This window comes from Canis lupus, chromosome 33 (assembly GCF_048164855.1).
Source record: "Canis lupus baileyi chromosome 33, mCanLup2.hap1, whole genome shotgun sequence".
In the NCBI taxonomy this organism is placed as follows: Eukaryota; Metazoa; Chordata; class Mammalia; order Carnivora; family Canidae; genus Canis; species Canis lupus.
This window is the reverse complement of record NC_132870.1, coordinates 26,149,851-26,171,291: the sequence shown is the minus strand read 5'-3', so window position 1 is coordinate 26,171,291 and position 21,441 is coordinate 26,149,851. Positions and strand designations below refer to the sequence as shown.

Sequence of the window (21,441 nt, the reverse complement as noted above, 5' to 3'; positions counted from 1 at the left end):
CAGTTATTTCTGAAATCTCTACAGGCAAATCTACCTTCCCTCCCCATCTTAAAACCTAGCATAGGTATGCAGCAGGCACTTAAAAATTGCCTGTTGACTGAATGAAAATAGAATAGATATGATTATTCTTGATAGACTCCACTGTAAATAAACAAACCTGAGATGTCAGTAGAATGTCTATATCTAAATACTGTATGCCAACCACATAGGGAAGATCTTAGCATTTTGGTATTCCCAGGTGATAAGAAATAAACTTCAGGTTTTCTGTTTCTATTTGAAATACTTATTTCATAGCTAGCTACAAGTTTAAGATTTTTAAATTTTCCTAAATACATCTTTTATTCACTGTAGAAGACTAAAGTCACATATTTAATTTCATTAAGAAACACACACAAAAAACTGTCTTGTTCTGTGACAAACCAAGTTGGCATGTGTACTATTTTAGTTAAAAGAGAGCTGTTAGAGGCACATCATGTCAGCCATGGGCCTGAATCAATGGGCACAGAGTATTTAGACCTCTAATCTTGGAAGAGAATTTAACTGACCATGTGATATAAGAATCCAAAATCGGTGGGTTGTGTCCAGGGTTATCCAGAGCATCTTGGTTACAGTACGAACAGATAGTTCAAATTTTAAGTTCCCTTCCAGATAAGGTTGAAGACTTGTTTGGATCCAGAAACCTGTTATTATACTTGACTCATCCTAGAAAAATTCAAGCTTCAAATACTGCTAATCAGATGCAAACTTAACTTAGAGGTTTTTTGGTATAAACTTAATCACAGTGGTTGAATAACTCATAGCTGGAATGAACACCAAAGGTGAATGTATAAACAATATTCCTGCAGATATTCATCCCAGTGTATTCAATTTGGCTGGAAGCAGCCTGCCACCCAAACATATGCACCATGAAGTAGGTATCTATTTATACTTCTGCTGAGCAAGTTGTAACTTATTAAATACCAAACTTAATTAAACTGGCATGCATTTTAAATGTTCTCCAGCAGACGTTAAAATTTAATAGCTTTGTTCCTTTATTTCTGTTTCATTCTAAAACACTTATCAGTATTTGAATTTGAGATTACATTTGCTGACAGTTCAGTTTTTTGGTGGAAGGAGACTGTTTTTAATTGGTACCAAGTTTCCTGCTGTTTCCTCTTTGTTATGGTAGGTCACTATGTCAAAAAAAAAAAACCCACAAAAAACAAAACCCCCAAAAAACAGGAAGACATTAAAGAACAGAATTAATGCTAAATTAATCCCAAACTTTGAAATTAATTGGAAATACTGTGTACTCACCACTGTGTCCTATACACTCCTATTTTACTTTTTTTTAAAGATTTTATTTATTTATTTATTTATTTATTTATTTATTTGACAGAAAGAGTTAGAGACACAGGCAGAGAGAGATGTAGGCTCCATGCAGGGAGCCTGATGTGGGACTCGATCCCAGGGCCCCAGGATCACGCCCTGGGCTGAATGAAGTCAGACGCTGAGCCACCCAGGCATCTCTTTTACTCTTTTTCATCCTAAAAGCTAGTAAATAAAATTGAGCATGCTCAGCAACTATTCTATGATTGGAAAATATTCAAGAAATATAAAAGGGTTAAAGAGTAAAATAAAAATGTCCTAATTAGGTCTTTAACATGTTGCTCATAGAAATAAATCAGGTCTTTCCATGTCCTTTATGCTTCAATTAATGGTAAGAAAAAGAATTAGCTGATAAAAATAAATGAGAAAACCAGAGTTTCCCAATTTGGGAAATTGATTCTTCAGAGGACTTAACCATGTAATGTGGAGGAATATGTTGAGGAGTCCTGCTCAATCCTGGGCAGTTGTTCATAAATTGAACAATCAATTAGCACAACTTTTGTAGAAATATGTTCTACCCATCCACCAAAACAAACAAAAGAATAGGAAAATATTCTGATACATTAGAAGAGTATGCTTTATTCATTATGCTAATGCCTAACTGCATAATGAGGGTATTTTTAGTAAAATACCTTTAGCAGAAAAAGCTGTGTTACAGGGAAATAGCTAGGCTCTTTTCTCCTCTGCAACCATAGAGGTACACAGTTGCTATCATGACCAATCATTTCCTTTTTATGTTCCCTTAATACAGACACTGAAAATGAAGCTGAAGTTAAGAGAAAGTGCTCTCCACTTTTCTTTATTTTTCTCTCCACTTTTCTTTAAAACTCCTTCATCCTTCCCCCTTCAGCATACCAGAGGAACTATACAATATAGGATCTTGTTTAAAATCTGTGAATTATTCTGGATGTACTTCAAATCATACCAAGTCTAGTTTTCTGCACTCCGGTTTCAGCTCTTTACTCCCCTTTTATGTAGTGAAAAGAGTTTTCATGCTTAAAGTTTTCATGTTTGTACTAACGCAATCTCTTGTAGAATTAGGCTTATTACCCAAACTAGAAACTCATAAGATAATGAATTTTTGCCTTAATTTTCTTTTACATTTTCAACATTCATTCCTAAGCTCTGAGATCCTGTTGAGAATCTTATGAAAGGAATCAGTCCCCTTTTCCTAGCAAAATGTATGTAAAATTTCCCGGGAGCTTATAGATTCCCATAAATTCATGCTTAGAATGCCTATGAGTTAAAGGTTTTAGCTCTTTAGTTTCATTTGAAGAGTTCAACTTAAATTAGAAGTGTTAAAAAAAATTTTTACTCCAAAACCTGTTTCAGAAAATGTGGCTTATTTTTGTCCTTGTGAGACTGGCTGATATATTATTCTCTCTTCTTGAAAGCTTGCTTTCTATTTTGAATTTCCTTGAAAGCAGCATCCAATATTAAATCCATTTGAGGAGCTAATTTTCATCATGTTCATGAACAAAATTAGGCTGGAAGACTTGTAGAGAAGTAGTAACATTAAGAGCAGACATCCAAGCCCTCTTCCCAGTGAATCACTGAAATAAAGAAAAACAAAGATTGGGAAATATCCTGCATCAGCATGAAAATACCAGGGAACAGTGCCAGCTGAAAGGCAGAGAGTTTGAAGAATTTATGGAAAATTGCAGATGAGTCCATATTAAGGGTGAACACTAAAAGTCTAATCACAGTCCCTCTTCCTAAGCCAGTTGTGGAAAATAAAGAAAACACTATCTGCCTAGAACCCCTTATTTGGAGGGCATAGGTTGGGGTGGACAGGGCTATCAGGAGACAAGGAGTTTGTAACTGAAGCTCTCCACCCTAGTACCACAGGTAAGAGAAAACTGGAAACACAATAGAAACCCAAAAGTGCTATGATCTCTCTCTCTCTCTGAGCTACAAGCTCTTGGGGCAGGCTCACTGTGACAGTCTTCTCAACCAAAAGGTTCCCTCCTAAGAGGAAGAGCTAAAGGTGAGGGAGGCTTTGGAGAAACAGGTATGTCTTATTTATAATCACAAAGCAGCCAAAGGTAGCTGTGCTAGGGAAAGGAAATAATGCACAAACTCACCAAACAGAACACCTGTGGGTAGCAGGAGTCTCTTCTAACCTGGCTTCTCATTTAGCGTGGGCTTATCTTGACAAGAGTGCTCAATTTCCTAAACTAGAAGGGCTCACTGGGGGAAGGGGAGCCCAATGGGATAGAGTTATTCCCAACTAAGTGGACTGAAACACCAAGAAGACAGAAAGCAAGAGGGAGGAGAAGAGGGAGAGGAAAAGAGAGAGAGAATGAAGGGAGGGAGGGAGGGAGGGAGGAAAGAGGAAGGAAGGACAGGAGAGAAATCAGACAAAACCAAATTATGAACCTGGACTAGAGACCCTGACAAGTGAAAGAGAAATACAAAGACAGATTGGGGGCTGGGGGGAGCTGATATCTTAAGCTATATTTTCAACAAACAGAAAAAATGTTTTACAGTAATAATGTTCTAAATGACCCAGTAAAATAATGTTTTGAATATCACATTTTTGTGATAGTAGGTGAATAAGCCCTCCTTCAAGGATATAGGAGTAGATCCAAAATGGTACCTATGAAAAAAACCAGAATTTCAACTAAAAGAAAAATTAACATATTATTCAACAGAAGTAGAAGAGCATGCTTTCAGAAATGATTTGCTTAGTGTTCTAGAAATAAATTATAGATCTCCTGTGGCTTGTCCTGCCAAGGGAAGTTTTCACAGGTACTTTTTGAAACAACAGATGGATGATTAAATTGGAAAAAAGACGGAAATTAAGAAGTGAAGGAAAATAGAGCCAGATAACATAATTCCACAGGAAAATATAAAACAGAATTAAAATAAGAAAAAAAAAGAGTTCATACTGCAAAAAATCAGTCCAATGGAGAATAAGCTGAACAGATTTTTCTTTTTCTAAATAACTTTTTGCTCAAAGAAGAAATAAAAACTTTATTTTTTTAAATGAAAACTTTAAAAGAAAGAATTTCTGAAAAACAGGTAATGAATATAGCACATCTTGAGATGCATGAGCTGTAGCCAAATTATAACCACAGCCTTATAATCTTTCACAACACAAAACAGAATAAAAATAAATGACATAAGCATTCTAAGCCAATAATTTAGGAAAACAAAACAAACTTAAGCAAAGAAAAGTAATTAATAATAAGAGAATTAATTAACAACAAAAACATATATAGTAGATTTAATAAATCCAAGAGTAAACTCTTTGAAAAGGAATACAGTGGTAGAATAATCACTAAAGCAATTAAAAAAACCCCACACAAATGAGTATAGACAGATGTGCTATAAACACAGATATACGGAATATTAAAAAATAAAATGCCATACACTTCCAACAAACAAATTAGAAAACCTAGATAGATAGATAGATAGAAGGGTAGTATAGGGAAATATACATTGCTAAAATAAACTCAAAAGATGCATAATGCCTAAATAAATTTATGCCTTTGGAATATAATCTTTAATCTTTAATCTCTTAATCTTTCAAATTATTATCTGGCAATTATTAGAGCCAGAACTCAAATGTTCTCACAGACACTCTTTCAATTTTCCAAGAAATATATAATTCTTACTCTACTTCAATCTTAAAAAGCACAGAAAAAGAAGGGATTACTAAAGATCTTTCTATAAGTAAATTATTCTGAATAACTGAGAGCACTTTTTTTCTGTCAGCTGTATATCTCATATTACATGGTTTCTGCATTTTTAGGCAATAGTAACCCATTATGCATTTGAATATTTATTAAGTGCCTGATATGTATGAAGGATTCAAGATTCTTATCCCTGAGGAAGAGACATGCTTAAAACATCATAAAGAAATAACATGATTAGTTTTCTACTAGATTTTTATAAACATGCTTTGGAGATATAAAAAGGTGCTAAATTTGCTTCAAGGAGTTGGGGATGACTTCATAGAGGTTGTGTATTTCTTAGTATAATTAAAACTCATTAAATCTTGCCCAAAACATTCCTCAACATCCTCAATTATGGCTCTCTTTTTGGTCAAGCCTACTGCTTGGCAGCATCACTACTGTAATTAAGAGTTCAGGCAGGTGTGTTTCCCAGAGCCAGGCACTCCTTTCTGTGTGATGAAATGTGCTATTAAATATATACGAAGACTTTCTCTGACACAAAGCACATTCAATTCCTAACTGTTTATAGTATTAAGATTTTAAACAGTTAGAAACAAGATTATTTTCCAGTAAATCCATAGTTTAAAACTCTCCTCTACCATATCCTTTTCCAATTATCTTCTAAACCAATTTGGTGCTTTGTGTATTCTGGTGAAATTATATAGACCAAATACAAATTTATATGGTCTGTGTAAGAATGGAAGTAATCTTAATATAGTGTAATCATATGGCATGCTTTAATTTTCTTCCCAAATCATATAAAATGTTTCAAAGTCACATTTGATAGACAGCACTTTCCCAAGTCTCTTCCTCATTCAGTAAATCAATGACAAATAATGGTTATGCCAAACATTTATTGATTACCTATGCAAGCACAATGTTAGGGATCATAATAAGGATAAAAGAGAAGTCCAACTACTTTAGGAGCTCAAACTTCATTAAGTCATTTTCAGTTTATGTGGATGACTACACAATTCAAATGTTTGCACTGACATTTCTTAAAACACTGAAAAATATTTGTCCAGGTAACCAATTATATTTGGTACCTTTGTTTACTGGTATTCGGCTTCATTCCAGAAAATGTTTGCATTTACTAAATTTTCATTTTGCCTGCTATAGTTAACAGCCACTCACTCCATTTCTTCACAATAAAATCTTCACAGCTAAATGGGTGATGGGAGTTAAGGAGGGAACTTGTGATGAACACTAGGTGTTATATGTAAGTGATGAATCATTAAATTGTACTCCTGAAACCAATATTACACTATATGTTAAACTAACTACAATGTAAATAAAAAATTGATACAAAAAATCTTTATTGTGCTATTACAGTATCCACTATTTTGTTGTCAGTAATCCTATTACAAAACTATGGAACCTAAAAGACAAAGAATTTCTCTTCAATAAATTACAGGCAATGAAGAAAAAAAGAAATACTTAAGCTTCATTATAAAAAGTAAGTAAAAATATGGTTCAAAATAAGGGCTTAATGTGGCCATGAATGATCAATTCATGTTACGATGTTACTAAACTAAGTGTCGTTCAGAAGAGGACAATTCATTGCCTTTAAGGAATACAGGATTTCAGAGAAGAAAAACAATCACTAAGGTATCTGAGATAAATGGGTAATTAGAAAAATTAGTAATTTCTGTAATAACAATGTATCAGTTTATGAAAAAGATTAAAAACTGTGAATTACAGACTTTAAGATAGAGGTTATATGGAAGAGTGGGTAGAAAGCTACTATGTATGCATTCAGAGGATCTGAGAGGCAGAGCCAGGGCTACCCTGAAGCAGTCACCTAACCTCTCAAAAACTCAGGCTTCTCAAAGGCAAAGGCAAGGAAAAACAGAATTAATTTGATTTTCATATTACTTGCAGCATCATCTATCCATTAAGTAAGATTAATACATTTTATTTATCCACAGTTTTTACAAATCCTCAGTTATAATAACGTTTGAAAAAGTATGTATATTCATTCATTTATTTCTCTAGGATCTAGTTCATTGGACATATATCTATGTTCATAATATGTCAAGGACCGAAGTTGGGGACATATTTCATAATATCTCATGAAATATGCAGAAATTTCCATGGTCACACAAATCTGGAGGGCAGGAGTTGGTAATGTACAGATTTTGGATGAAGGTGTCCTGTTAATAAGACCATATTTAACTATATTGGCAGGAATTCAACTCTATCCCCAACAGAAGGTGACCTTCTATTTTGTTTCATGTAATCCATGATTAGTAGTCCTTAAACCCCCTCAGTAATTTTTTTTAAGAAGCTCATATATAAGCAATACCTCCATTTACTAAAGTCCTTAATTTAAATGTTATCAACTGGTCATTTTATTTACAGAGAGCTATTGAGCACTGAAATGGGAACAGAAATTAGCATAGCACCAATGCACACATTATTTATCATTTTTAAAATCCTTTTTTTGCCTCACATCTGTTGTGTTACTTATTATGAATGCACAAAAATATACTTACACTTTCCATAAAATTTTTAAGAAATCCCTTGCATTAAACAATAGAGCAGTCAATATAAGTATTAATCACTTCAATAGGAAAATAATTCTTCTCCATTTCATATTTGGAAAAAATGGGGCTTTTTTGAATAAGTGATTTTGCTTTAAAGCTCAATTCATCCAAATTTTAATAATTAATTAAATGTAGTGTTTCCAAAATAAACTCTTGATTTGCAAGTACTCAAATGATTCAGCTGAATAACTGAATTTAAAGGGAATTCTTATCAATCTTCCAGGGGTAGAAGGATTCAGCAACAGGTCTTTCAATCACAATATTACCAAATGTCTTAAAACATAATTATTTCATGTACATAAAATATAACAAAGGCACCCTGATGAAGTCAATCTTTCTTCTCATTTGATTAAGAACATGATCTCAGTATTTAAAAAGTGTGTGTGTGTGTGTGTGTGTGTATTCATATCAGATAAACAAGAGTGTTCTCAGAAAGGGAGGAAAATGAACAGTTAAAAAGCAGAAGGGAGTAAATGTGAATTAAGTAAAAAGGTAATTAGATAGTGGTTGAATGAACATATAAAGAGTAGGGAGTTAGCAGATATTTTTTATACATAAATACACCTTTTCCTATGTTGACAAAAGTATTGAAGGGATTTTCCCAAATAGAAATACCTGATGAGCTGAGGCCTAGGGAAACAAGAGTGGATGTTTAAAGCTTATATACATTAGTTCTAATGTCCTCTAAAAACAAATTCACAATTCTTCATATCAATACTAGCTGTGCTTACTATATCATTCTGGCCATCATATTCTAAGGTGACTTAGGCTAAACATTCTTAGGTTTCTATTCTCTATTATCAGGTGTATGTCCTGTTATACCTGGTAAATTGGTTATATGGAAAATAAGATGAAAAATACATTATCTGGACAACCAATGGAACGTCTCTAAGTAAAGACAAAAAGAATCACAAATTTAGAGTTGAGAAAATTGCTTCTACATGTTCAAGCCTACCTTCTAGTACATCCTTAGGATCATGATTCATCACTGTGTTCAACTCACTGAACAAATACCTTAAAATGACTCCAGTAAGTCCTTTTGCCAATTCAATATCTGCCCTTTGTTTAAGAAGGAGGACATGGTGCAGGGTGGTGGGCACAGTGCATCTTATCCTTCTCCAGCTGCCTCTAGGTTCTGGGAGCCACCTCTATTATGCTGCCACTTATAAATATAAAGCTAACTTTTAAAGTTTTAAAAGTACAGTGTTATATCAAGAAAGTAGATCCTTTTCTCCTATAAAGTAAGATACCGATACCTCCATTTTCCAGAGAAGAAAGTTAAAAATAGAGTTGTTCTAAATTTTAGGTAAGATTTTAATTGAGAACATATGACTTGTTCTTTCAATGATTATCCACTTAAAAAAAAGAAATTATATCAGTAATATCAAAGAAGTCATCTTTACAAAATTATACAGGAAATGAGAAAGAGAGAAGAAAGCATGTGTTTATAAACAACACATGGGATGGAAATAGATTTTCATAAATTTGCCTAGGCTTAAAAGAGGAACTAAAAATAATGGAATTTAATAAATTAAATGTTAAAATCTTCAACGGTGACTTAGATAATCACAGTAGCAAAGTAAAGATGGAAGAGATCTGGTTTATCAGCTGCTTGTGTGAAAAAAAATGTATGCTGCCATTCAGTGTGATGAAGCAGCATGGACTCGCAGGCAAGGAAGTAAACGTGCTTCAGGACTAGGGTGACAGATGTGCAGTATCCAGACAACTAGAAGGGAGTCCTAGTATGATCTGATGGTATTTAAAATATCAAATATTTAAAGGACTTTTGCATGAAAAAGGGATCCAAAGTTCTTTAATGAATGCAGATTGTAGCTCAGCAGGACACTAAACATGTAGGACTTCCTATAAATGTACTCAATCAGTGAGTTGATCATTATTAGAAGAACCCAATCAGGGGCTAGACTAGTCCTTTCTAGGAAGGCAATAAAGACAATTTATGCATGGCATGAAAGGAAATAATGATTTTCTTTGATGACAGTAATAGCAATTTTGTAATATAAGAAATTTGCAACTGTAAAATTACAGATTTAGTAAATATTTTGAGTCTCATAAATTCAGTAAATTGCTTTATCTCCTGTCCACTTCTCTTTCCCTTCTGCCTTCTTTAAACTGGCCTTGATAAAGACTTGAAGTAGGCATTTTATGATAAACCTCAGTTGTATATACCATGTTAGTGAGGGAAGTATCTTGTACATCATTAATAAAAACTAAAATCTAAAAAAATATTTTAATATTATCTTTCTTCCTATAGGATGATAGGATGATAACCCTATTGATCAAAAAGTATTTATTAAATACTTGCTATGTGCTAGGCATTCATTCAGATATGCCTTACTACCTTGCTACTCTAAGAAAACTTGCTAGTAGAATAAGCATCAAAGTGATCTTCAATTTTAAAAATGTATAAAAAAGTGACCCACCTTGACAAGGCAGAACTTTTGAGACTAAGAAGGGGACAACTAAAGTACAAGTTAAACAAACAAACAAAAATTACTACATTTTACTTCAAGAAAGTATGAAACTGAACAAGGGAAATAAAATCTTTTTGAGACCACCTGGTTTTATACTTTTAATAAATATGAAAAAAGGCTATACATTTTTTTCTAAGTGAAATACATTTAATATGCCCAAGTGTTCAATTCTGCATTTTAATTGAGGAGTTTATTTACTCTCCTCTGTGAATTCTCATAATCTAGAAAAGCTATGGATTCTAATAATCACTTTAGTATTTGGTTAGGGAACCTGGAGCTCAGAAATCTTTCCAAAAATGCTCTCAAGATCTAGCATATTGATTTAGTCCTGAAAGCTTGCATACATTCCCACCTATGTCTTCTTAAAATCACAAAACACTTGGACAGCAACACCAAACACATGGCCTCCCAAAGACCCTTTGTTCTGAAGTACATTGACTACTTTTCTCCTCCTCCCAAAGGCTGAAAAACAGAACAAAACAAAAACTGCTAGAGAAGATCAACTGCTAGTTGATCTATCATCAACTAAACTTCTCTGGAATTTCTAAAACATTTTCCAAATTTATGTTTTACTAAACAAGGTCTTGAGTGTATTTATTCATTAAATTTATCACCCAATAGACATTAAATATCATCTACTACATCTTTCAAATTCCTCTTCCTATAGTGAAATATTTATGTTCATCAATACTACTGGAATTAAAATACTGAATACATTCCTAAAGTCTTCCAAATAGCCAATAAAAACACAAATCCCAACCATAATAAATTTAGTTTGGATAGGATACTGCAGGAAAAAAAATATTTCAGATATCAAATGTTACTTATACAAGTGCTAGTTACAACTGAATATGTGTGGGGTTCAAACTCTGCAGTAATGTTAACTTTGCATATGATATTGCTATGCCTAGGCACTTGGAATTCCAAGTACTCACCTTCCACAGTTCCTTACCCTCCCCGCCTCCCATCCCCAAATGGAGCAGGTGTTGTGTATATTTCAATAAGGGGCTAGAGAGGACAAAGAAAAAATAAAAGATATGAAAAAGATCACAAAGTGAATTGTTTTTAAGAGTGTGACTGAGTACTATGTAACTAGGCACTGTGTGAGATATTAGGAATATGAAGAGAAGACCCAGCCTTTGTCCTAGGGATTTGAGTTTGTAAAGAAACGGCACAAATTATTATAGTAAGTGTGCTGTTTGAGGAATATGAGTGCCACAAATATGAGGCTTTGCTGATGAGAAACCTGAACTGGATCTGTATGGAAAGGGGAGAGGAGAGAAATAGCCAGTACAAAGTCTTGAATGTGTGAAATATAATGGAATGTGCAAGACCTATAAAGAGTAAGGAATAATTACCTCATGGAATCTAAAGGACAACAGGGTGACCTGGAGGTTAAACAGTAATTCAGAGCTAGAGAGAGGTATCAAACACACAGATTGATCTATTTCCTGTGGGCCAACGGTTCTCCAAACCGAGTACTTTAGGTATCAATGGTTCACAGAGCTGTCAGGGGCCATATTGGTTAAAGAGGGGTTAGCAGGTGACCCTAGGAGTTCCCACATTGCATCTATTTCTACATTGACCAGATTAACCTTACTTTAATTGTAAAAACTTTGTGGGGCTGGGATGGGAGAAGCTTCTCCTGCTTTCACAAAGTTTAACAATGGGTATCCATCAAAAGGTATTAAGGAAACGTGTGTGTGCACATGTCTAAGTATGGAGGAGGATTCAAGATCTTGCGAAGATGGCCAAGGTTTTTTTTTTCCCCCTTAAAGTCCCTGTAAGTCTCCCAGGAAAATTCAAGGACTGTACACGTCTTTAAGAATTACAAAAGTGCAATACATATATATAACATTAACTATATGATCACAGATTATCCAAGAAACCCATTAATTGTTCTCCCAATCTTCTCAAGATTTAAAAAGCCAAGAATAACACTCCACAGTAGTCCCCCTCCCTCACAGCCCCATCCCATTTGGTTTCACTTTCTGCAATTTTGGTTATCTGTGGTCATCCATAATCCGGAAATAGATGATCCTCTTTCTGACACATGGTCAGAAGGTCACTAGTAGCCTAACAGTGCCTATGTCATTCATCTCACTTCATTTCATCATGTAGGCATTTTATCTTCTCATATTATCACAAAAAGATGAGGTATTTTGAGGGAGAGGAGGAAAAGGAGAGACAGGGAACATTCATGTAACTTTTATTACAGTATATTGTGATAATTATCCTATTTTTACTTATTGCTATTAACCTCTTACTCTGCCTATAAATTAAACATCATACATATGTATGCATAGGGAAAAACAGAGTATATATAGGGTTTGGTACCACCCACAGTTTCAGGCATCCACTGGGTGTCCTGGAATACTGCCCCCCCCCCCGCCACACACACACACAGATATGGGGAGACTGCATTGACTACATTATATCACATTTTGAGAAAAAGCTTTGGTCAGATTAACATCTGTAAAGATGGGTAAACATTTCTAATGCCTTTATTTGCATGGTAAGTTTCTTTTGGAATATGAAGTGTTCTCACCAAGACTTTCATTTCTGCTTAAAATATCCTATGAGAGCAATGGACACAATTGATACTTCACTGTTTGATAGGGAAACTGAAACAAGAATGGTGAAAATAACTTTCATAATGTGTAGTTTATTTTAGAATGGCTTCCTTGTTCTAAATTCATAGTATAGGTCACATGTCGATAGGCATTAATGAAAATAAATGCTACAGTGCTATTTGTGAATTCAGGGATTGCCAAAGTTCTCAGCAGAATCCCATGAGAATGTCAGTAGTCTTCTATAATTTCGTCTCTTGGGACATAGAGACAATGAGACCAATCTGGGCCTTAAAATATACACAAGACACAGCTTTCACACAGTTCAGCCATGACTTGTATCATAATGTGGCATGTGTAATGCAGAGAGTAAAGAAAGATTTGTAACACTATTGTAAATAAAAAAATAAACATTGTTCTCTTTAAACACACTAACATGCACTGCTAGATAATTACATGTTATTAAAAAGAAAAAAAACATTTAGTAACAGATGAATAGGAGAATAATACTTTGAAGAGCACTGCATTAGATGATTTCTAGGATCTATTTTTGTTTTAAAGTCCTGTGACTCAAAGGATAAATCAATTGGGTTTGTTGGAATAATGATGATAGATTTCAGTTCGTAAAACTGGTCTGTAAGGAAAGGACATTTGGAGTCTTCATTTAAAGTCTAGGTGGTGATTTAAATTTGAGATAAAAAACCTATTATCTTCTGAAAGATAAACAGAAAAAAATACAATATTAGAAGTAACTAGTCTGTCTCAACCTACTGATGAAATAGAAAGATGACTTATTTTTCAATTGGGATACATCAACAATGATCATGGGGAGAGAAAATAACTAAGGCAAAGAGTGAAGCTTGTCAATGAGCAAGGTCTGTTTCACAAGAAAGGATGAGAATGTCCATAATAATTAGAAGAATGGCCTCAAGAGAATTCTAATGGGCAAATCTAAACCTTCTAACTCTTTTCTCCACAAACAAGATGGCAAAATACAAATCACTAACACTTCCTAAAAATGACATAGAGGGGTAGTAAGTCTGAATAAGGACATCTGGTTCTTGTCCAGGTTTTGCCAATAATGATATTGCCAATTATTTGCCAATAATGCCAATTAATGACATGACCTTCAGGAAGTCATGTATAATGTCTGGGTACCCTTTAGCCTGCCATAAAATTAGTCAATTGGAAGGTGATACCAGTGGCCCATTTTTGATCAATACTTTTATGATTTTCTGTTATTCCAACTTGGTTTAAAAATATAACATTTGGATAGGCATATTCTCATATAATTTTTTGAACCAATTTATTTACATGGATTTCAATGCATAGTAAAAAATTGCTCTTAGCAACTCAATTCAGCCTGTCAAACATTGTATGAACTTTATCCTTAGAAGTCTTAAGGGTACCTACTCTGATTGTCTCACCTCGCTCACTGTGAATTCAAACTCACAATATGCCCCAACTTTCCTATTTCTTTTAATGGCAACATGTAATTGTCATTGAAACCCTGAGAAAACTTTGACTCTTCTTATAGCCTATTTGCAATTAGTGATTAAATCCTCAGGATTTTCCCTATCAAATCTATCTTCTTTTTTCAGTCTTATCTCTAATATCATAATCTCGCTCCTGAATCACTTCATCCACTTCTTCCATCTTCATACTTGTCAAAATAATAGTAGTGCTAATGACCTGAATGCATCTTGTTACTCACCTGCTTCCATTGCTCCTCAGTATTTGTATGAGGGCATGTAGTAATCGTTAGCCTGACCTAAGAACTTCATAAAATTTGGCCTCACCTGCATTTCTATCTTCTTTCTCACCACTTGCCATCTCTATACAAGGTCACCTTCCTTTGCTTCCCTCTTTGTCCTTTGCCTATCCCATCTCCCCTCAAAGCCAACATCCTTATTTCATTTCATCTCATGCTGTTTCCCTTCCACTTCCCCATGAGGATGTCATTCCCTGTTTGTTTTGTTGTTCTGTTTTTATGGCTGTAAGGGCTATGGAACTATGATACATAAAAATAACTTTACTGAAAACTTTTTCTTTAGCGATTTTCTTTCAATGTTATTGAGGTATAACTGACCAATAAAACTATATTTAAAGTGCACAATGTGGTGACTTCTTATACATATAAATCATGAAAGGATTCCCCCCATTAAGTTAATGAACATATTCATCACCTCACATGTTTACCATTTTGTGTGTGTGTGTGAGTGAGAGAGAGAACACTACCACTCTCTTAGCAAATTTCAATTTTATGATATGGTGTTATCAACTATAGACATCACATTATACAACTGAATCTCAGACCTGATTCATCTTATAACTGAAAGTCTGTACCCTTTTGCCAACTATCCAATTTCTCCCTAACCTTCAAGATCCAGGCCACCATTTGCCAGCTTCTTTTGTGAAGTCCTCCTCTGCTTTAGTCTAGATGAACCTTACTATTCCTTGAACTTCTGAAGTTTTTATCTGTATCACTTACTTGAGTATATGTGTAAATATTTACAGATAGTATATGATTTAGCTGTATAAGATCCTCTTACTCTGTCTAAATCATTCTGTGAAATCTTTTTACTACCCTAGGTCTTTGTGGCATTCTCTACCTATTCTCCCCAAATGACTTTATAGTCTATTTGTATACTTTCTTTTAAAGGTTTTTACTAAAAAAAAATAAATAAATAATCCTCATGAGGTCTTTCCCAACCACTTCATCTTTAATTACTACCATACTATCCCTCCAATTTTCTTTTTCTGTCTTAAATTTTTTATGCTTAGTACTTCTTGGTATTTGACTCACTACTACATTTTTATTTATCTTGTTTATATCTGTCTGCCACTCTAGAGTCTACGCTAAAGTACAGGGATTTTTACTTTTTTGCTCAGTAATGCATCCCAGTTCCTAGAGTGCCTGATACTTGATAGGCACTCAAGAAATACTTTTTGATTGAATTTATTATTTAAAAACTGAAAGCACAGGCCACCTGGATGGCTCAGTGGTTGAGTGTTTGCCTTTGGCTCAAGGCATGATCCTGGAGTCCAGGGATCTAGCCCTGAATAGGGCTCCCCACAGGAGCCTGCTTCTCCCTCTGCCTATGTCTCTGCCTCTCTCTGTGTGTCTCTCATGAATAAATAAATAAAATATTTAAAATAAAATAAAATAAATTGAAAGCAATGCTAATAATAGTAAATAATAATAAATAAATGCTAATATAAGATTTAGAATTTACTTGTGCTAGGTCTTGTACATATTATCCATATGTGCATATATCCATATATGTATATAATCCCATTATACTTATCTATGACCTATTTTCCTCCTTGCCAAATAAAACAAGGCTTGAAGAGATTAAATAATTTCCCCAAGAACACAAAGCTAGTAAATATTATTAAAAATAAGTCCTGGGATCCCTGGGTGGCTCAGTGGTTTAGCTCCTGCCTTCGGCCCAGGGTATAATCCTGGAGACCCAGGATCGAGTCCCACATCGGGCTCCCTGCATGGAGCCTGTTTCTCTCACTGCCTGTGTCTCTGCCTCTTTCTCTCTATCTGTGTCTCCCATGAATACATAAATACAATCTTAAAAAAAAATAAGTCCTAGGTTTATTTATGACTGAAAATAGTTCCTAGGCTGAGCTTATCCAAATGTAAAAAGCTAAATACAAAATAATATTCTTTTTTGGATATGAAAGAAGAACTCCTCTGGGAGTTACTTGTGAAATTAATCTCTCTCTCTCTCTCTCTCTCTCTCTTTCTCACACACACACACAAATAGCTAATACTTTAATTTCTTCTTTTCTTGTTAGTAATTTCTCTTACATTTTCCCCCCAAACTTTGCACTTCCCTCTTACCTCCACTTACTTTTCTCGAAGAAGAAAAAAATTCTGACTAATGTTATTGTAAAAATTCCATCTTAAAAATGCATCTCTGTTCTCATATAAAGGTCAAGTACAGAATGAGTAGCCACAGTCCTCACAGTGAGAGGTAAAGCATCCATTACAGGAGGAGGGGAAAAGCAAAGAATGCTTTATTCATAATTACCTAAGATTTTCCAGCAAGAGAGGGGAAAGAGGAAGTCTATTTTCAGTGACAATGAATACTCTAAAAATATTAGCATGCAAGGGGAAAATTTTCATTCTGAGAGTTAGTAGTGCTGAGTTCTCTTTCCCTTACAGAGGGACTTAAAATTCCCAGGGCAGAGAGGTAATCTAGGCAGATGTAGTTGCCTTGTGTCTTGAAAATGGCAACATCTAGGAATCATGGGAGTTTAACTGAGGACACACTGGGAAGGATTTCTCAGCACCAGGTCAGCCTCTAAGAAGTATCAAGTGGCAGAGTGGATTCTTATATCCTCAGGCCTCTAGAGTGAGAGCAGAGATTACAGCTACATGGGCCTTTTAGAAGATTTGTTATGCTGCATGCATAAACAAGATTCAGTGAAATTGCAGCTGAACTACCTGCTAAAAGAGTTACAGAAAAAAAAAAAGACTCATTCTTCTTTTTTTAATCTAACCTCCATTTTCTTTCCAAGATGTCCCCATAATTTTAACTGACAAAGTACAGGTAAAAGTACATACAGAATTCATTCTGGTGTACATCTTAAATATTTTGGAAAAAATATCAGTTATCAGATGTTCCTGACTTCTGTTCATCTATATAAATGGTTATGGTTTGATAAATAACCCTTAGGTTGGGATACTCATTAGCTGGTTAGTGAGTGGCATTCAGAACAATTGATTTTTATTAACACCAGCTGTAGAGGAAAAAGTACTTGGTATCTCCCTCTCTGCCAGTACCTCTATTTATATTTTTGAAAAAAATCATGTGAAAAATTACATAGGCTTTCCTATATAATTGTATACTTTCATTTTCTGATAGTTCTATGGGACCAAAGCATCATGAAAACTGGCTGATTTAAGCTCAGGAGGTGCTCACTTTTCTGATCAACAAATAACCACAAATAATCACCTTTTTTTTTTGATCCTCAACAAATTGAGACAAAGTCCTACAAGTGAGATAAAAATGGAGAAGAGAAATACTGTGACAAGTGGTTATAGATATCACATTTTTCCGTGCTTATAGTTACCTTTGAATGGCTATCTTTTTATTAAAATTCAGACATTGAGAAGTTAATGTAAAACTTCTTTTTCTCTAGAAAACAATGTATATACATATCCATCCATCCATACATACACACACAAACACAGGTCAGCACAAAACTTTAGACATTCATAGATCTTAAAATCTAACCCATGTATCCTAGGCATAGATAATTAAGGTATTCGAGAGACTACAGAGTAATTTAGAGCTGAAGGTTAGAAGACAGATTGCCCATTAAATTAGAAATAAGTTTATACTTCTCAGAAACCAAGCACCAACTGTCCCCAATGTCTTACCAGCAGCTCTATCCCTTACTGCTCCTCCTGGATCATGGCCTGTTGGCTGCTGCTGAGCCCATCTCCTGCTTCCAAGTGTGGTAACTCAACAGGAGTAAGGGCAAGTAGACAATCTTGAGAGGGTTTGATGATGATGTTGGCCAGCCTGGAAAAGATAGAGTTAGAATACTTTTAAGTTAGCTAAAAGGAATAAGACGTATATCTGGTATAAAACTATCATGTCAAGTTTAAAAGGTTATAGATGCCCATTACTGGATATTTCAAACTACACCATTGGTTGTTAAAAAATCCAGAGTTATAGGATCTTTCTCAAAGCAATGAAAACTCCTAAATGCACCATAATATAATACTAACATTTGTAAAGAAAACTTTGCAATGCCCAAAGCATCTCTGCCTAACCAGCAATCCTCATATCTTGATTGTGATTATCAATTAGTCTTGGGACCCACTGGCTTATATTACTTCATTTGCTGAACCCAATGGTTCTCAGCCTTGGTTGTAATAGTATCACTTGGGTGAGAAGCTGAGGCCCCATGTGCAGAGATTCTGATTTGCTGGGCTAAAATGAGCCTTACTCTCCAGGTAATTCTAAGATGTGGTCAGCATTGAGAATCATTAATTTAAAGGCTTTGTACTTACTGAGATGCAGCACTAACTCAACTTATACTTGGCAAATGTTTATTCAGAATAAACTATAGCAAGGCAATGTGCTAAATACTATGGTAAAGGTAGAGCATTATAACATGCAGTCCCTTGTGCTCAGGAACTTTAGCTCAAGAGAGTGAATTATAGATTTTAATCTGATCACCTAAGAAGATGCATACTTTAAAAATATAACCAAAGTAAGGCTTCATTAGTCAAAGATGTAGTGAGACCCCTGGGTGCTCCAAAAATAGAGATGACCATTAAGTGAAATTAGGGAGAAAGTTGAATGCAAGAAGAAAGTCTTTTTGAGTTCTAAGGGTAGGGTAAGAGTCAGAGAAAGATAGCTTTTTCAGTCAAAGATACAGCTATAAGAATATGCAGTAAATTGAGGGACACTCAAAAGAGACAATTCTGATGAATGGATTTCTATAAAGGAGCACTGGAAGAATCTGGAGAGGCAGATTCAAGCCAGAAGGTACAGTTGGTGATAAATGGCTAAAGAAGTTGGGTCATTTTTTGGGATATCCAGAAATAGTATCTGGAATCATACTAAGAGCTGTTGAAGGCTTATGTCTCAAGGGGTCTTAGTAAATTTACTGGGTTCTTAGTAAATGCCAGACACTGTACTTGATGCACTACATATGTTACCTCATTTAACACAAACATCTGGTGAGGTAGTTATCATTATCCCTATTTTACAGAGTAAGAAGGGAGGTCCTTTAATCTTCTCAAAGTTCTGTGGCTAGAAATAGTAAGCCAAGACCAGACAACATGCTATCTCTTTAGAAACACAGCATCACAAAAGTTATGCATTAACACTTCGGGTTTTTTAAATTGAGATATAATTCACATACCATAAAATGAATTGTTTTAAAGGTACCGTTCTGTGGGCATCAGCCAAAAAATTGTGCCATTATTGCCACTATCAAGTTCTAGAACAATTTAATCACTCCCAAAATAAATCCATTACCCAGTAGGAGTCAGTCCTCATGCATCCCTCCTCCAGCTAATCACCCTTCTGTTTCTATGTGTTTGCTCATTCTAGATATTTCAAATAAATGAAATCATGCAAAATTGGACTTTTTTGTGTCTGGTTTCTTTTACTTAGCATAGTGTTTTCAAGGTTCATCTATGTTTTAGTTTGAATCAGTACTTCATTCTTTTTTATGGCCAAGTAATATTCCATAGTATAGATATACCATACTTTATTCACGATAGGTATCTGGGTTATTTCTACTTTTTAGTTATTATAAATAATGCTTCTATGAAGATTCATTTACAAGTCTTTGAGATAGTGGTAAAATATATGCAACATAAATTTAACATTTTAACCATATTTTAAGTGCATAATTCTATGCATTAAGCAGTCTTATTGTTGTTCAATCATCACCACCACCCATATCTAGAATTTTTTTACCTTTCCAAACTCAAACTCTATCCCCCTTAATCAATTAAGGGGGCCTCAATCTCAAGCCCCTGGAAAGTGCAATTCTACTTTTTGACTCTATGAATCTGACTATTCTAGGTACTCATATAAGTGAATCATATAATATTTGTCCTTTTATGACTGGCTTATTTCACTTAGCCAATGAATAATGTCCTCAAGATTTGTCCATGTTGTAGCACATGTCAGAATTTCTTTCCTTTTAAAAGCTGAATAGTATTCCATTACATGTATATACCACATTTTGTTTATCTATTCATCTATTGATGGGCTTGCATTGCTTCCACCTTTAGGCTATTGTGAATAATGCTGCTTTGAACATAGGGTATTCATTGTAAGTTTTTATGTGGACATTTTAAATTCTCTTGGGAATGGGATTGCTGAGACATATGATAATTCTATATCTAACCTTTCAAGGAACTGCCAAACTGTTCTGCAAAGTGGCTGTGCCATTTTATATTTCCATCAGCAATGTATGAGGGTCCTCGCTTTTCTTTATCTTCACCAACACTTGTCATTGCCTGACTTTTTTTTTTAAAGCCATTCTCATGGGTATGGAGTAGTAGACGATTTAGCTGTTACAAATTATTACATACAACATACTGGCTTATTGCAGTAATTCAGATATAAAGCGATGACTGAACAAGAGGGTGGCAGGGGAAATAAAATGATCAAGCAGGGAAAGGAGTGGATATTAATAGCATTGTACATGTAGGGAGAAGAAGACTCAATTATAGAAGTTAAAATTTGAGTTTGATTACATAGTAAAATAATATATTAATCAGAGGTAATTCTAAAAGAGAAATTTGAAGTGACAAAATAAATTCTTGACATGATGTATTTGAGAACCTATGGATTCCAGATAATTATCAGATAGGAGGTCAGGGTTGGAGACAATAAAATATCTTATATTTAGAGAAAGGGTCAAAGAAGCATTGGTAAAGCTAGAAAAGGGCTATTTCTAAATATGTTTAGATTCCTTAAGGCTGGGTTTACTTACGGACCAAACACTGAGGAATAGAGAGCAATAGAACTATACATTTGCCCTCCTGTTTTCTGTTTAAAATACTAATGCAAAACTTAAATAGTAAATAATATATTCTTACACTTGGAGCTTTATCAGAACTTCAGCTGTAAGTCCCGTGAGGTGGTATCAGATTTTTATCTATACTTTGAGGCATTCAGGACAGCAGTGCCCTTGGTTCAGAATGGTGTGAGCAGGCTTACTGGTATTGCTCTCTAACGGCTGGCATAAGATCAAGAGGCCTACACAAATGAATGTCCCTACAAGCAGT

The 21,441-nt window shown here is 34.6% G+C and overlaps 1 protein-coding gene across 2 annotated transcripts in view; it reads right to left on the bottom strand.

The window, feature by feature from the left end:
- Nucleotides 1-21,441, bottom strand: part of TET2 (tet methylcytosine dioxygenase 2) — a 124,999-nt gene that overhangs the window by 68,855 nt on the left and 34,703 nt on the right. For both annotated transcript variants that reach the window (XR_012023199.1, XM_072810137.1), the window contains exon 2: nucleotides 18,058-18,202. The gene's annotated coding sequence lies outside the window, so the exon portion shown is untranslated. The remainder of the gene's footprint in view (nucleotides 1-18,057; nucleotides 18,203-21,441) is intronic.